Below are 15657 nucleotides of genomic sequence, written 5' to 3' on the forward strand. Positions count from 1 at the left end.
ACATAGGCTCTGGTTTTCAATTTAGAACTGAGGACAGATGCACCCAGATGAGTGCAACACTTGTCACAGGTGCAACCATGGAACTTCTCCACAGACACCAAGAGGTCAAGAAAGACAATACAGAAAGGGTGATTCCTTTTTTTTGAGATGGAATCTTGCTCTGTCACCCAGGCTGGAGTGCAGTGGCATGATCCCGGCTCAGTGCAACCTCCGTCTCCCGGGTTCAAGCGATTCTTCTGCCTCAGCCTCCTGAATAGCTGGGACTACAGACATGCACCACCACACCCGGCTCATTTTTGTATTTTTAGCAGAGATGGGGTTTCTCCATATTGGCCAGGCTGGTCTTGAACTCCTGACCTCGTGATCTGCCCGCCTCAGCCTTCCAAAGTGGTGGGATTACAGGCGTGAGCCACTGCATCCGGCCAAGGGTGATTTCTAAATTACATCTTGAAATATTATCAGTGTTCATCAGGCAGAAAAAGGGTCTAGATACGTAAAAGGCATCTCATGCAAAGAAAGCAGACAGAGCAAAGCATGAGGTATGGAAGACTTTGGTGCAATCAGAAAAATATCTGATGTGGCCGATACTTGTCAGGGAGAAGGAAGAAAGTAAGGGATGCATTATGGGTTGAACTGTGCCTCCCCAAAATTTGCATGTTGAAGTCCTAACCCCATACCTCAAAATGTTACCATATTTCGAAATTAGAGTCTTTAAAGAGGTAATTAAGGTAAAATAAGACTGTTAGATTGAGCAGTAATTCAATCGTACTGCTACCTTAGGAGAAGAAGAAACTGGGACACACAGAAATACCAGAGATGTGTGTGCACAGGAAAGACCCAGTGAGGACAAAGAGAGAATGTGGTATTTACAAAACAAGGAGACAGGCTGCAGGAGAAACCAACCCTACCAGCACCATGGTCTTGCACTTCCAGCCTCCAGAACTGTGGGGAAGTAAATTTCTATTGTTTAAGTCACCCAGTCAGTAATGTTTTGTTACGGAAGCTCTAGCAAGTAGTACAAGATGAGAGAGATGAGGGAGGCAGGGGTCTTCATGGGAGAACATGTACACCCTGAGAAGTTCACACATCCTGCAGGCTATGCAAATCCTTAAACAGTTAGACACAGGAAATTAGCAACACATTAATAATATGTTATACTTCATAAAAGTATCACTCTGACAACTGTGTACAAGGTAGAAGACACCAGCTGACTACAGGAGGAAAAACTAACTGTTGAATGAAGCAGCAATGAGAGGCTAACAGAGGCAGGCATGGAGTGGAGAAGAGGTCTGATGTGCGAGATGTTTCAGAGGCACACTCTGGACCCAGAGATGATGTCATGTTGTACAAATGAGAACGACAACCCAGCTCTGCTTCACTGCTGGGACCTATGATACAGGAACTCAATAAGCATGTATTTATCGAATGAATGAAGACAAGCTAACTACCCGCTTTCATTAGATGGACATCTGAGAATAAACCATACTATCCCAAACATAATAACATTCATTCTACTACCCCATGTCAATTACACTTTGCCATATACTAAATGTGCAAAGAGTTGAGTATTGACTATAAAAATATAGATATAATATTCATCCATTCTCATATGATTACACACTATCTGTTTTTCTATAACATGTGTTGATTGATTGTTCAGTGGATATACAATTATGTGCTAGCTTGGTTCAGGAGTGGTGCTATAAAGTAACATAGACTAGATTTGTGCTCTAAAAAAATATTTTTAAAAATTCAGAGACCAAAAATCATGTGTTCTTTGAATGTATGTAGCAAAACAAAATGTATTTCAAAATGTCAGAGGAGAGGTGCTGCTGGTATGGCCCTGACATACCTTATTCTAAAGGGGTCATGTAGAAAAATTTCTGCGTGAAGAAAGAGTAAAGAAAAAGTTTAATCAAGGCAGTAGGAACTCAATGAGCATTGAGGGATGGGTAGAGTTAGAAGGTTTGTCTTCTTCAAGATTTTTGCAAAAGCACAGAAGAAAAGTAAGAAAATAGTAATACAGAATGCCGATCTGGTTGGTGTGAAAAGAAGTCCAGATATCATCTAGGTTACCCATTTTAGTTTAGAGCAGGGGTTGGCAAATTGTGGTCCATGGGCCAGATCCAATCCACTCCCTGTCTGTGTATTGTCCATGAGTAACGAATGGTTGAAAAACATCAAAAGGAAAAAAAAAAAAAATCTCGATATGCGAAAAGTATATGGAATCCAGTATTTGTTAGCCATAAATAAAGTTTTATGGGAATACGCTCATGGTCATTATGTTTCCACATTGTCTGTGGCTGCAAGGGTAGAGCTGAGTAATTGTGACAGAGATTGTATGGCCCACAAGAGCCAAAAAGATTTACTATCTGGGACTTCACAGAAAATGTTTTCTGACCTGTGGCTTAGAGCAGAGATGAAAAGGCCAAAGATCTACACTGTTACTATCTTTTTCTGAACACCACAGTGATACAGAGGCAAGCTTCCTGCACACAGGACCATGTAAGTGTTTGTTAAATTAGCATCTTCTAATGTGTACTCCATGGAAATTAAGTTCAAGGAATATTAAAAGTCGTCACCTGGCAAAAAGAGGTTCAAAACAGCCTAAGCCAATGATAACTTTGAGAGATGATGAATGATATTTCAAGGCATTAATATGCCAATATGTTATGGGTCTATAAACATTTCTCAAAAGCCCTGGTATTTTTTTCTGCTCCATCCAACTCTCTAACATGGGACACTGAATGGGACTATTATGTGATAGAACTGGGGAGTGCTACATCAATTTGGTGAAGATGGTGATGATCAATAACATTTATTCAATACTGAATTATTTGAAAATATCTGAATTATTTGAAAATTTAACTACAAAGGCATGCAATATGTGATATTCTATTGATAATTCATAATCTCAAAAGTTGCATTCTGATATTAATATTGCCAACACATACCATCTACTTCTTGGTGACCTGTAAGAATTAAATTCTTGGCAAGGAAACATAGCTTCTGAAGGCAGGGAAAGTCTACTGGCAATGAGTGCTACTGTTTAAAAAGAACAAAGAGGGTTTAATGTAGTAGAAAGCCAAGGTAGCCAGGTTATCAGCCAGCACAGATTTCACTCAGAGCCTCTAATCAGCTGGACCACTTGGAAGAACACACAGCCTACAAGGGATAATCACTGCTTGGAAGGTATGTTATGCAAAATATGTTCTCTTTGTGTGAATACCACAAGGCACTGAATTGGCTCCTAGTAGGAACCACCATGGAGGCTGATAGAATTATCTCACCGATTTTTACTGTTTGGGAATATTCCTAAAATTTTAACTTCATTTCTTGATTTTCATATCACTGAAGAGAAGTCCTAACAAATCAGGAATGGGATAATAAAATACACTGCCGAAAGGAAGAAGAGAACGTCTATCAATTTGTTGAATGGCATACCGAAGTATTTGGTGTTTTTCATGTTGCTACATACTTTACCCAACAGTTGCAGTTTGCCTTCCCAAAGAAAATTCACATGCCCAGAAGGCACCAACCTCAACCTTTCTGTGAATGGTGGATTAAAGAGCACAAAAACAGGCCAGGTGCCATGGCCCACGCCTGTAATCCCAGCATTTTGGGAGGCCGAGGCGGGTGGATCACCTGAGGTCAGGAATTAGAGACCAGCCTGGCCAACATAGTGAAACCCCATTTCTACTGGAAATACAAAAATTAGTTGGGCATAGTGGCAGGCACCTGTAATCCCAGCTACTTGAGAGGCTGAGGCAGGAGAATCGCTTCAACCCGAGAGCTGAGATCGCACCACTGCACTCCAGCCTGGGCAACAAGAGCGAAACTCCATCTCAAAAAAAGAAAAAAGAAAAAGAAAAAAACAATACACAAACCTACTTTCTGCCCAATTGTCTGAGTATTATGTGTTATCATCATCATCATCAGAGAAATTTCTATTCAGGAAAGCTTAATTTAAATTGCCACAAAGGCCAGGCATCGTGGCTCACATCTGTAATCCCAGCACTTTGGGAGGTTAAGACAGGAGGATCATTTGAGGACAGGAATTCTAGACCATCTTGGCCAACAAAGAAAGACCCCATATCTACAAAAAATACAAAAATAAGATGGGCATGATGGTGCACACCTGTAATCCCAGCTACTTGGGAAGATTGCTTGAGCCCAGGAGGTTGAGGGTGCAATGAGCCATGATCATGCCACCACACTCCAGTCTAGGTAACACGAGACCCCATCTCTGAACAAATAAATTACCATGAAGTCATAACCCTTAGTGATCTGTCCAGTAATTTCTGATGTTTATATATGTTAACTAACTTTCTAAAATATGGCAAAAGTTACTAAAAATGTGTCACCATAGCTGCTATCATTTTATTTTTTTAATATTAAATCCAAAGACTGGTTGCTAAGATCCTTAACAATAATGAACTTCAGGAAATTCTAGAAGAAAACAGAAGGTGACACAAGTGGATTGGCCCTCATGCATCCTCATGGCCGCCTTCTGGCATGAACACTGATTTTTTATTTGGCACCTAACTCACTATCAGTTCATAGGACCTGAATGTGACCCATGGGTGAACTAATCACTATGTTGCATTTTCCCTGGCCACAAATCAAGGTGGTTTGTAACTCAAGCTGGTCAAATCAGAGTGACTCTCAAGGGATGCTGCCAGAAAAGTTACTTGTTTGTTGCAGACTTAAATGTCGCTGACACTGACACTCCTGCTGCTGCAGTCATCCTGCCACTATGAAGACACTGTCTAGATTAAAGCCAGGCTGGGGGACAGATGAAGCTGTGAGGTGGAGGAATATTGAGTACTGATGACATCATTTGAGGTCCTAAACCAGATTATGGTTAAATCTAGTCCTATCACATACTTTTGAGTAATACTTCATTTTTATTAAGCCACTCGGGTAAATTACAAGGAAGTGTTTTAGCTGTTAGAGTAACCAAAAATAATAATAATAATAATAATAATAATAATAATAATAATAATAAGCATCAGAGCCATGCTGATAGATCAGCTGGAATGAATCTGGTGTTTCATTAGGAGAAGGAAACAAAGAGACTACTGAGTCCAGAGTTTCTTCCTTCCGGTGGGTTCTTGGTCTTGCTGACTTCAAGAATGAAGCCATGGCCCTTCACAGTGAGTGCTACAGCTCTTAAAAGTGGCACGGCCCCAAAGAGTGAGGAGCAGCAAGATTTATTGTGAAGAGCAAAAGAACAAAGCTTCCACAGAATGGAAAGGGGACTGAGCAGGTTGAACCTGCTGGCTAGGGTGGCCAGTTTTTATTTCCTTATTTGTCCCTGCCCACTCCTGCTGATTGGTCCATTATACAGAGCACCGATTGGTCCATTTTACAGAGTGCTGATTGGTCCATTTCACAGAATGCTGATTGGTGCGTTTATAATCCTTTAGCTAGACACGGAGTGCTGATTGTTGCATTTTTACAGAGTGCTGATTGGTGCATTTACAATTCTTTAGCTAGACATAGAGTGCTGATTGGTGCATTTTTACAGAGTGCTGATTGGTGCATTTAGAGTCCTTTAGCTAGCACAGAGCACTGATTGGTGCATTTTTACAGAGTGCTGATTGGTGCATTTATACTCCTCTAGCTAGACACATAGTGCTGATTGGTGGGTTTACAATCCTCTAGGTAGACAGAAAAGTTCTCCGAGTCCCCACTCGACCCAGGAAGTCCAGCTGGCTTCACCTCTCACTGCCACAAACAAAGAACTAGCATAAGCCAAACATTTTATGTTTATTAAAACCTCTTTCCCTTCTGGGTTATGATATTGGTATTTTGCTCCTATTTCTGACCTTTAGAGTAAAAATTATAGATCTGTGCTGCCTGGGTTTTGCCTGTATCCTCCCTAGATTATAACATTTTGTATTCCTTTATATTTGGATTTACTTTTTAGGCTAATCTTATCACACATAGTGACACTCAGAAGTTCAGTGTTTACTACTTGTCTTATAAAGAAATGAAAGCTCCATTCAGAAGGCATATGCAACTGTTCCAGTTGTGTCCAGGTGTACTCATTCATGTGGTCAATAAACAGTGGAAAGCTTCTCTATTCCAGGCACTGGTGTTTGTACTGGAGACACAGCAGTGAGCAGACAGGCAGACATGCCTCCTCTCGAGGAGATCACATGCTAGAGGAGGAGATGGACGATACACAAGAGAAACACATGAAATTTAAGTATGTTAGGTAGTGAATTCCATGACAGGGATTCCTGAGGTGGGTAGGAGGATGAGTTACAACTTTACATAAAGGGGATTGGGGAAGCCTCAGCAGGAAGGTGACATTTAAGTAGAGACCTTAATGAGGAGGTCAGAAAGAAGAAACATTCTAAGCAGAGAGAGTCACAGGTGCAAAGGTCCTGTGGTGACAGCATGCTGTGGGCACTGTGTGTGCTCTAGAAACAGGAGGGAAGCTGAATCAGTGGACCAGACAGAATGAGGAGAGGGAACAGCAATAAGAAGTGAGATCAGAGAGTATATGGTAGAAACTGAGTGGTGAAAGAAGGTAGCAGATCCAGTAAAGCCATACAGGCTATATGGATCCAGGCTCTTTTTCATTTGTCTGTTTTCTTAATAAGTAAAAAACATTGGAAGTTGTAAGCCGAAGAGTTATAATCTAACTTACATTTTAACAGGCTTACTCTGGTAGTGTTAGAATAGACTTGACCTCAAGATCAGAAGGGAGATCACACAAAAGAATATGATAATAATCACAGTAAGGAATTGTAATGGCTTGGATGGAGGTGGTAATGATAGAAAGGTTAAGGATTTATCAGATTCTAATAAAGACAGTGGATATCGACAACGTATTCTGATGAAGTCCAGATGCCATAATGCAGAAGGAACTTCACGATCCAAGTGCTCTGGCCACTGCTTGCCTCTCATGCCACATTCCAGCCACCTTGACCTGCCTCTGTTTCCCCTGGTGCCCTGCCCTCTCGCCCTAGCAGATGCTAACCTGCAGTCACCCAGCAGGACTCAAGCTTGAATTCACTTCCTCCAAGGAGCCTTCAAAGCCCTCATCACACTAGTTCTGTTTATTTGTCTACCTCCCACCCCACCATTACATTTCTAGCTGCTTGAAATTCTATTCTGTGACTTGGTCAAGGTTACATCCTTGTGGTTTAAACAGTGTTTGCCATAAAACCAACATTCATAAATCTCTGTTTAATGAATGAGTGAAATCCCATTTTTATTTCGTGCTTTTAAATTTACTTAATTGCTCTTCCCTCATTTGTAAAATTGGGTAATAACTTCCTTACTAATTTTGTTGATGTGAAGATGTAAGTGTCCAAGATAGATACAGGCAGGGAAGAGGCACACAGACATTTCCATAGCTTCACTCACCGATTTTCAGTTTATACAGCTAAGGAAGGCTGTCTTATTTTGGCTGACTTTGTTTGCCTTTTGAAAAACATTTCTCCACTTTTTATTTAAACTGCCACTTTACTTTTTCTAATGCTTGCTTTACCTTTTAAAATATTAGCCGAAGGATAGGGAAAAGACGTTGGATTCAGTGAGAAACAAACCAAACTTTTGCAAGAGCTTTGCTTATTCAAACAAAAACAGTACTGTGAATCCCCCCAAAGGGAGAGTGGGTGCTGACCTAATCTTGTTTGCTTTCCTATTCAGTATTCTTTCCTACCAGCCTCCCTGGGGGCCTTAAAAGGAATTACCAAACTGCACAAAGAACTGCCTTGATGGTCATGCTTACTTGGTGTTTCTGGTCTAATGGACGAGTGATGTTGAAATAACAGAAAAGTGCATTTTTTCATTTTTATTTTGATAGCTTAACATTTTTAGGAAGTTTGTCTTCCTCTCCAAAAAAGTATTACATAGAAACAGCAAATTGATTGCTTAGTAGGAAAAAAAAAATACCGTCATAGTCCTCGGGAGAAACTGAAATGACCATTAATTTAAGTAATTGTAGCCTCTATTTGTTGGTATTTACTATACAGGATAAACAGGCACTGGGATGTGTGAATTTTCTCATTTACCACCCACTCCTCTAGAGGTCTATGAAATGTGTACTGGTATTATCACCATTTTGCATGTATGGAATGTGAAGCTTCAAGTGATATAGCAGTAACTTGGCTAAGGTTACATAGCCTTCTAAGTGGCAGAACCTGTAGACTAGTGACTCCGTGATACATATTTCCCTCTAGAAGTGCCTTTTCATTTGTATCTTCCCATTTTATGACTCGTATATCAAGGCTTTCCATATCATTCTTCAATTGTTGTGGTGGGTCCTCTAGACAAAGCAAGAGGGAGAGAAAATTAGATAAGTCACCTTTTTAATTTTCCTTGTTCATCATGTAGACCATGCCAAAGGAATCTTCTTAAAACACTGCTTTCCTCTGACTCCTGCATTACACATAAAGCATTGATAACTCCCATTGCTCTCATCCCAATAGAACATAGGTCATATTTCTTTGTCTGACATTCAAGGGTCTTCACCCTCTGCCATGGTCTTCTTATCTGGTATTATTTGGGCCTTATACTCAAGGCCACAGCATGAGTTTCTGTACTGAAAGGCTGCTCAGCTATATGCAATGAGCCTGTTTTAAAAAGGCTTAAACTGTCTGCGCTCCATTTTTTAAATACCCCTTGGGCTCTCCAACTCCATTCCCATTTCATCGCTCTTGAATGCCTCCCTCTATCATTTGTCTATTGAGATCCTATCATATTCAAATGACTGCTCAAGCTGTTCATCTTTAACCATGTCTTTTCTGATCACCTTGGTCAGAAGTAATTTCTCTTTTGTTCTACATTCGAATAAAATTTACTTTGAACCATACATTCATGGCTCTATTCCCATATTGATTTGAATAGGAACCTGTCTCATCTCCTTTACTAGATTTCAATCATCTTGAATACAGGAAATTGTAAGAGTCCAGGATAGGTTTGGTTATGGTATAATAAAGAAATTTCTCAGTGAGTTAGAATAGCAAATGTGTATTTCTATCTCATGCTCTGTGCCCATCAGCTCTGAACTTGGCTTCCATAGCATCACCCTCCACCATGTGGGAAGCGGCCAGTTGCAATGGTAAGGGCAAGGAGAGGTAAGGTAAACACTAGTTCTTAGGGCTTCAGAGGTAGCACATCACACACATCAAACCTACTTACATTTTATTGTCCAAAACAAGTAATTGGCCAAGGACAACTTCAAGGAGAGTGGAGACATGCAAACACAGCATGGTCCTGGAAGGAGGCGAAATAGGATATTTATAAAATTCCCTAATGGCTCTCAAAGCCATCTTCACAGGCCTCACAAGAACTAAGGCCTTTACCCACTTCTGCATTTCAGGCATGCCTCACCAAGACAAAGACTAAGACCATCTTCTTGTACTTCTCTACCATGTCAATATGTAAGGGTAGGGCTGAATTGGCAAATACTCTTCCTGTTCTGGTTCCAAGTGTTTCATAACCACGAAAGTACAAAGCCAGAAAGAACAGACAATCATGCCCGTACAACCTCAGATGCCCTTTGACCTTCACACACAATTAATATTGTCTTGCTAATCATTAAAAGGCTGATGTCTCAGTTATTGACAGATCCAAAATCTCAGTGGCATACAAAACTAAGCATGTTTTTTCTCACTCACACATCTTCAGGGTAGCTGGGATGTAGCTGAGCTAGATTAGCCTCAGCTGGGTTGGGGTCCAGGCTTCAGAATGGGTCCAAGTTATTCCGTGTGTGCCTCTCTCATCCGCTTAGAAAAGTTACTCAAGGTATCTTCTCATGATAAAAGGCAGGAATACAAGAGTGCAAGCCCAACTGGGCAAGTGTAGGTTATGCCTCTGATAAAATTGTACCTGATAAGATCTATTTGACGAAAGTAAAACACATACTTAAGCCCCAGACCAAGAGGTGGAAAAGTACACTTTGTCCACCATGAGACAAAGTCACAGGGGCAAGGAGAGAAATAGTGTACTCCTTCCGCCAATGAAGTAGGGAAAGACGTAACACTTGTGTGCAAGAATCTATCTACCCTATTTGATGTCAGACAAGGCGGAAATACATGAATTTTGTGATAACATTTTTTTACGCTCAAGCAATACTTTCTGCAGGACTTCTCTAACTCAGAAAGATGGATGTGCACTTATCTAGAGAGTTATGTCTGAGCTGTGTACGTTAACTGACCTCCGGAACTATGTTTTTTAAAATAAACTGCTTGTTCTTCTTCCACTGCAAATCACACAGAGAAAGTCTTGGACTGCTGGAAATTAGAAGGTGTCTGATGTGTTAGCATTTGTGGGATGATTGGGACTCCAGGCTTATATTATTTGGAGCATTTGCGTCAGGTGTGATATGGCCAGTGCCAAGTTATTGGCAGTAGCACCGTTATCACACAGCTCCAGCAAAGATTCCCAATGTAGGTGACAAGGTTCTTGTTCCCTTGTCAAGATTCAGCAGGAATCTTGAAGGGAAACAGATTGAGCTCCTAGACCTCTTGCTACTACCAGCAGATCAGGAAGGGGGTCTTAAGTATTTCTACCCTGAAGACTACTGGAATCACTCTCCAGTTGTATAAGGTGGCACATGCTTACATAATTAATTAGACATTTGCAGGATATTAAATTTAAAATGACTAAAACATGACAAAAATATTTAGAAAAATAGAGGCCAGGAAGAGAGAGGAGAGATCTAAAGCAAGAAAATATTAATGCAAATCCGACTGTAGAGTGGAGCTCAAGAAACAGGAATGAGAAGTAAATTGTTTAAAATAACCCATTTGGAGAACTCTTTTTTCTGCAGAAGGTCGAAGAAAATTGAGGCACTCAAAAGTTTTTGAGTATAGAGTTTATCTTATATTGAAAAACCACATGGACATATGCAAAAGCAGTGGAACTACAGTTTCTGACTTGAATTCAGTTCTGCGGGTCTGAAACAAGAAGCTCTGGAGGGTCTAAGGGAAGTAGGTTAGAACAAAGAGCTGGGCTGGAAAATTTCATAGTGCTGCTTGTGGTAGTAAGCTCTATAATTTACCAATAAGAACATAATTTTCATCCCCAAAATTGTGTGCTCTGTGGTAAGGGAAATTATCGTTTTCTAGTCTAAACAAATGACTGCAATATTCTGGTGTGGATTCTGCCCCATGAAAAAAAGGATATGAACTATTGGTGTAGGACTGGGGCTGACATTCCAGGGTTTGAAGAATGCATTCTCTCTTCAGCTTTCCACGGGTGCGAATGGAGAACACAGGGTGAGCACTGCTTGCCAGTGTCCTGGTGGCCCCCACCACCATTTGCATTTAGCCACAATGTGGTCCATCCCATCCCATTTGTGATGATGGAAATGTTCTATGTCTGTGCCACCAAGAAAAGGGCCACTTGCCACATGTGGCTATTGAGCACTTGACAAGTGGCTGATATGACTGAAAAAAATAATAATTTTAAAATTTAATTTAATTTAATTTAATTTGAATAGTTACACGTGGCAAGTGGCTGCCATATTGAATAGCACAGTTTTAGAATCTCTGAGTCCTCTGAGCCTCCACAGTCTTTTAAGTACTCAAAAGCCGCTCACGTGGTCCCTATTCTGCAAACACATACTCTCACTACCAGTAACTGAGTGCCAAGGAGCAAGTGGCAGTATCTTAGCAGCTTTTTCAGTTGTCAAAAGAAAAAAAAAATTTCTGCTTCTGGGCAGACATCTGACTGTGCAGCCGTTGCAGAGAGACAATTTAGTTCAGAATTATGTGCCACCCTGACTCTACCTGGCAGGTGCCTTCTGTGCTAGCTCTTCTATCTGCAAACTTGAGAAAGATGACAGGGTTTTAAATGATTAACTCCTCTGGGCCACATTACTTAATTATACAGTACATCCAGGGATAGGCACATGGGTCTTTTATGGTAAATGATATGACGGTCTTAAAAACTCATTAATATGTCATTAACCAAGCAGACATTTACTAATTAAACAATTAGCCCCTCTGTTCTATTCCTTTGTTCCTCCCAGAGATGCTCAGTTACCCAGATCCCCAATTTAGCAGAAGTCCCCCCCTTCTTTTCCCAGAGAAAATCACTCGTAAAGCAAACTCAGAAACTAAATGATTTTACCAGATTTTTTTTCCAAGTTGGCTACAAAGACAATCAAAGCTGATTTCCACAGCATAAATGAATGTAGATGTTGGTCTAGTTTAAATAAATCATCTTGATATGTAAACCAATTTTAGATATATGTGAAATAGCATCCGCCATAACTGGCGTAAATAGTGAATATAACAAAACTACATATCCCAGTTAAGTAAATACAAACAGACAAGATTAATGACTTGAGATGTATTAATATGATTCATCACATAAAGTCAATACCAAAGAAATATGTAATGTTCTTAACTTTGTATCTCAGAAGGTTTTTAATATCCATTATGCTTTCAGCTAATTTTAGCTAAATTATATTTGTTGCGTTGAAACTATACTAAACTGTGGCACAAGGGGGATTATTCAGAATATCAAAATATAACATCACAAATGTCTTATGAAACAAATGTCTTGTGTATTTTAAAAAATGAAATGTAATAGTTTAAAATTCGGATTAGCAATTTTCTAAGAACATTCAGAAGTATTAGAACACATGCATATTTTTTCAGCTACATTTTGGTTCTCTATTTTAAGATTCATCTTGACAGTTACTTTTATCAATCTCCTGTTGACCTAAAGTAATGAACACTGGCAAAGGATCAAAAGCTGGGTAATAACTGGGATGGTCCAGGGATGATTAAAAAAAAAAAAAAAAAAAAAAAACAATAATAATACGCTGGAATTGCTGAAGCTCAGACGAACACGTCCTCATGTAGCATGATCAGCTCCAAGTTAGTCAACTATTTTTGGTTTTTCTAGTTTGTCTACTGGCTTGTCTTTCTGCCTTCCAACGAGGTGATGAAGCTGAGTGAGAATTAACACAATGCCGTAAATTATACTAACAGCAAAGTATATCTAGTTAAGATTCTCAAAGTATGTCTAGTTAAGATTCTCAATAGCTCTAATCTTGTGGAGGACCAGCAAATGGATTATCCACTCCATGAAATGGGTATGCAAGGGGTCTCGGGGTACATGGAGCACTGTGCCCAGGGCATTAATTGCTCCAGAAAAGCCCACTTCATGCAGACGACACTGATTCTTAGACCAGAAACAGCTCTACAGTGAAGTTAATAATGCTTGAGCTTCAGGACCCCTCACTGGCCCAGGCTCTTGCAAGTACTGGGAGCTAGTACTTACTGGTTGGGCAGGGGAAGTCAGGCAACAGTTAGGAAAAACTCTGTAAATTGCCGCAAGTGATTTAAGAAGGAAGAGGCATGGATCTTCAAAGCTCCTGTTACATGTCCACATTTCTATTCCCATTCCACATAAATATTGACTTTCATATTTATTTATATTTAAAATTTTCAGTACCTTTTTAAAAGGAGAACTCCTCAAATAATGTAAGCTTTGGGATGTACAAACACAGATCTCCTCTTAAGTTAACGGATGTGTTTGCTGCTGATATTAAATAATGGGCACTGATTGCTAGAATCTATTGTAAGATGCTATTTGATTTAGCACAAAGTTGAGGAATATTAATTGAGTATGTGAGTATTTAAGGGGATTCTGCAAAGAGCATCATGATTTTTGTGACTTTCTGCTGGCAGAACACGATTGGAAAACTCTCACTCCACATAGAAAACACTGGGCAGAGAAGCAGAGGATCTGGCTCTCCTTGTCTGTGCAGCGCTAAGGGACTCTGTGGCCTTGGGAAAGTTAGTGTCTCTGGCCCTCACTATGCTCATCTATAAAAAGAGGGTGGAATGGAGAGTGGACTAGATCCTCGGTACTCAAAACGTGGTCCAAGAAAGTGCTTTAGAAATGCAGAAACTCAAGCCCCACCCCAGACCTCCTGAATCCAAATCTGCATTTTATCAAGATCCCCAGGAGATTCATACTTGCCTTGAAATTTGAAAAGGGCAAGTACAGGAATGCCCCTAATACCCCTTCCAGGTCTAAATTCCCAGGACTAAAGTGTAGGAGGGCACACAGAAATTAACTGAAATATTTAGGAAAAAAATATTAAACTCTTGCTCAACTTTACCTTCTCCTCACTATCCTTTTATCCCCAACCACTCACAAATTTTCTTTTTATCCTCCAGTCCAATCATCTTTTATCTATTGTTCATATTATTTGGTTTATCTAATTTCTTAGAATAAATTCACTGAGGAATTTCAGTTTTGCTTAATCGTAATTGTGTTAGTTTTTTCTCACACTGCTATAAAGACATACCCAAGACTGGGTAATTTATAAACGAAAGAAGTCTAATGGACTCACATATCCGCATGACTGGGGAGGCTTCAGGAAACTTACAATCACAGCAGAAGGTGAGAGAGAAGCAAAGGCATGTCTTACACGGAGGCAGGTAAAGGACAGCAAATGAGGGAAGTGGGAGGAGCCCCTTATAAAACCACCAGATCTCATGAGAACTTACTCACTATCACAAGAACAGCATGAGGGGAACCACCCCCATGATCCAATCATGAGGATTATGGAGATTACAATTCAAAATGAAATTTGGGTGGAGACACAGAGCCAAACCATATCAATTATGACCTTTCACATGTTGCTGAATGTTTGAATGTTTGTGTTCTCCCAAAATTTGTATGTTGAAATCTCCCAAGGTGATGATAGTAGGAAGTAGAACTTTTGGGAGATGATTAGTTTACAAGGGCAGAGCTCCCATGCAGGAGATTAGTGCCCTTATAAAACAGGCTCAAGGGATCTCACTCATCCCTTCCATCGCATGAGGTCACAGTGAAGAGACGATGCCATCTACAAGGAAGTGGGCCCTCACTAGACACTGACTATTCCAGCACCTTGATCTTGGACTTCCCAGCCTCCAGAATGGTAAGAGAGAAGTTTCTGTTGTTTATAAACCACTCAGTCTATGCTGTTCTGTTTAGCAGCCCAAAAAGACTGAGACATGGATGCATTTCAAAGTTTTGAAGACACAAGAAATAAATCAAATAAAAATTATATATTGTCTTTAATCCACAGTGATTTTCTATAAATACCAAAATACAAATTATAATTCATTTCATTGATTATTTTGTCATGTCCTTTGAAACTTTCTTCTTTTTAAAAAATCTATTAATAATTTCTCCAACTTTCAAGGGAAATTACATCAAAGGCTTTCACAGTAAATCAGGCTGGGTGTGGTGGCTCATGCCTGTAATCCCAGCACTTTGGGAGGCCAAGGCAGGAGGATCGCTCAAGCTCAGGAGTTCAAGACCAGTCTGGCCAGCATGGCAAAACCCCATCTCTAATAAAAATACAAAAATTAGCCAGGCATGGTGGCACACACCTGTAATCCCAGCCACTTAGGAGGCTGAAGTGGGAGAATCACTTGAATCCTGGAGGCGAGATTGCAGTGGGCCAAGATTATGCCACTGCACTTCAACCTGGGTGATAGAGCAAAACTCCATGTCAAAAAAAGAAGAAAAAAAGAAAAGAAAAGACTTTCACAGTAAATCAAAGTAAAAAACATTGGTGGTGAAGGTTTGATAGTATGGCCCAAGTTTTCTGGATAGTGACATAAAGCTGCCCAGTGACAAGCCTTCTTGTAAACACTAACTCAACTCTACAAGGCC

At 40.1% G+C, this 15657-nt stretch overlaps 1 long non-coding RNA gene across 12 annotated transcripts in view; it reads right to left on the reverse strand.

The window, feature by feature from the left end:
• The window catches only part of LOC105487408 (uncharacterized), a 357156-nt gene that overhangs the window by 132417 nt on the left and 209082 nt on the right, over positions 1–15657 (reverse strand). For 4 of the 12 annotated variants that reach the window (XR_011624047.1, XR_011624051.1, XR_011624048.1 and 1 more), the window contains 2 exons: positions 9163–9237; positions 4986–8287 (listed from right to left, as the gene is read on the reverse strand). The exons of 5 other annotated variants lie outside the window; for them this stretch is intronic. This is a non-coding gene — a long non-coding RNA (uncharacterized lncRNA). 3 more of the 12 variants (XR_011624044.1, XR_011624041.1, XR_011624049.1) reach the window with 2 other exon arrangements.

The sequence above is a fragment of the Macaca nemestrina genome, chromosome 5 (genome assembly GCF_043159975.1).
Source record: "Macaca nemestrina isolate mMacNem1 chromosome 5, mMacNem.hap1, whole genome shotgun sequence".
NCBI classification, from domain to species: Eukaryota; Metazoa; Chordata; class Mammalia; order Primates; family Cercopithecidae; genus Macaca; species Macaca nemestrina.